The sequence below is a fragment of the Schistocerca serialis genome, chromosome 1, assembly GCF_023864345.2.
Source record: "Schistocerca serialis cubense isolate TAMUIC-IGC-003099 chromosome 1, iqSchSeri2.2, whole genome shotgun sequence".
In the NCBI taxonomy this organism is placed as follows: Eukaryota; Metazoa; Arthropoda; class Insecta; order Orthoptera; family Acrididae; genus Schistocerca; species Schistocerca serialis.
This window is the reverse complement of record NC_064638.1, coordinates 488,715,742-488,718,366: the sequence shown is the minus strand read 5'-3', so window position 1 is coordinate 488,718,366 and position 2,625 is coordinate 488,715,742. Positions and strand designations below refer to the sequence as shown.

The following is a 2,625-nucleotide window of genomic DNA, read 5'->3' as shown; positions in this document are numbered from 1 at the left end:
CACACAGTTACGTTAAAAGAATGGAAACATGCTCAACACGTTTCTTTTATCAAGCTCTCATAATCTGTCTTGAAATTCCTAAATCATTAAATACTGTAGATGAGCCCTGACGTGCTAAACAGCAGCGTAAATCATTTGGACAAAAAGTCCTCGTCTCACATGAAGTAAATGATTTGGACGGTAAGCCCTCATCTTCGTCCACTTGCGTCCTTTCAGGTACTTCACATTGCCGTAAGACTCCCTCCGTGCCCTACAGTCTTCAGCAATACCTCTGACCGCATCGGCTTCTTGTACTTCCAGCTCATTGCACAACAGTTTCAACATCATCACTAGTGTACACCGCCATGTCAATGCTCCGAGTGGCTGACAGTCACTCCCTAATCGAAGAAATCAGCAAGTGGTTAATAGTTATCTCTGGAAAATTTCTCACACGTTATGTATACACTGAAACAAAAAAGCGTCCACGATGACGTTGAGGAATCCGTTGTGGTTGTGATTCGTTTGTTCATCAAACACTTTACCTTATCTGGTCGGTTGGATCGCTATTTCGAGTCCTCTAAGTAAGTCAAGTTTCTTCTCTTCTTCTTCTTTCTCCTCAGTTCCTTACAGTGGATGGCCTCTCTCATATATGTGCTTAGCTACTACTGATTTTACGTAACTGCCCAGCCTAACAATCTCGTCAACAATGTCCTTCCAGTCTGTCCGATGTACAGGTATTTAGCGTCACTTGGAGAATATCACATGTTGTAAAATCTCGTTTGTTGCAGTGTAAGCTTCCAAATTACAACGATCTGTTTTAACTTTTATCGCACTAAGTCTTCCGCTTGAAATGCTAACTTTACTTCCAAAGGTTTTAATATATGATCCAATTTGGTGCGGTGACGATCCGTCTTTTACCCTTGGCTTGATCCGCTTTTAACCTATTTTACATTTTCATTTTCATAAACCGATACACATTATTTACAGGGTATCGGTTGTGAAACTATCTGCTTATTAATTTTTAACTCATTTAGTCTCTCCTCACGACCTATTAACACCTTTGACACCCTGTTCTCTAAACTTCTCAATGCAGGTTCTTTATACACCAGCCCAAAACATGATTGACCCATGCCATTGCTAAACCCATGCATGCATGGGACTTGCATTAGTATCTGGTCGGCTCTACACTCTTCCATAACGATCATCAGCTATCACCTACTATCACTGGTGAAAATGCCGTTGATCCATATTGCATTAGAGGTATTCCCTTGTCCACATCCTTCTTTCACCACAAACTGATTTTATTTCTGGCACCTCAGCACGGTAACTGCGTTGACGTCTAGAACAGACAATTGTAAACAACAAACGCACTTTCGAACAATCAGCTGTGAGCAGATAGTGTTTTGTAGTGCATGTGCGGCCGTAATGCTTCAGCGTTGTTGTGTCACAAATCTCAGTGGAGCAACATCTCTAAATTCTCTGAATCAAGTGTTCAAGACATTATCGAGAATATTTTGAAGAACAGCAAAACGTGTGCAAGGCTTGTTCCACATATACTGAATCCCGAACACAAAAACAAAGTGTAGTATCTGTTCTTATCAGCTTAATGCTGGCAAGGTCGGATACAAAACACACTGATATGCGATGTATTTTCTTTAGTCATTGGTCTCCCAATGCCCGATTATGGCGAAGCTGCAGCGGCGACTCCGGAACGTGGCCGGCCTTGCTGTGAGGGCAGCAACTGCTGGTGTTACTGCCGGACCCGCCCTGCATTGAATACATCTCCCTCTTTTTCTCCCGATTTTTTGACTGAGGGTTGCGAGATGCTCAGGCCCCATCTGCCCCCTGCTCGATCGAGGGGAGGCGATCTGGAGCGAGGCAGATGCAGACCGGTCTCGTGTGTGTCCAGCCTTTGCTGTAGACACCGGCGGCACAGTTGGTAGCGACATATGAGCCTTCCACTCTGCTCCCTTTCCTTTTTTTTTCCACCGGCGAGCTACGTCTGGGTTTCCACCGGGGCTGAACACAAGATTATGACACTTTCCATCTTGGCCGGAACACATTTCTGGGTCACACCAAGATCTTATATTCCTGAGATAATTCTTAGTTACGTCCGCCCGAAGTGTGGTGCTCCGGTGTATGGCAGGCGCCGTTGAGCAACACCTTCGCGGCTGTTTCCAATCCCTACCGAATGTGAACCTTTTCTAAGTTCCTTTCCAAGTATTACCTCAATGACTAAAAAATCTGTTCTTATCAGCTTAATATCTGATACGTCCTGCATCGCAGGACCAGAATATAAACTCATTTTTGGCTCATAACGGAGTGCTAGGGGCTTGCTCCACCTCTGTCGCGGGTTGGCCCGGCATTGCAGTACCGCCGGGATCGGCCCACCTAAAATTAATTAAAACACAACCTGAAATGGGTTAATATTCTGCAGTGATCAGATATTCCGCTGGTAGCAAAACTTGTCGTAGTTGTCGATGTGCCCAGTAGTTAGCTGCTTACACACCACGTATTCTTTAAATTAATTTAAGATTATCATAAGTATGCGTGGGCTCCTGCTGCGACTTGATTGAAATGAAAAATGAGAGTAGTTATTTTCTAGGAAAAAAAAAACCACCACCACTGTTTACATGACTTGGTGTT

General features: G+C 44.0%; 1 non-coding gene across 1 annotated transcript; it reads left to right on the top strand.

Annotated features, from left to right (window-relative positions):
* The first annotated feature begins 2,188 nt into the window (after nucleotides 1-2,188).
* On the top strand, nucleotides 2,189-2,375 carry LOC126423688 (U2 spliceosomal RNA). Its single transcript, XR_007576156.1, has one exon. It is a non-coding gene; the product is annotated as a U2 spliceosomal RNA (small nuclear RNA).
* Nucleotides 2,376-2,625: the final 250 nt, after the last annotated feature.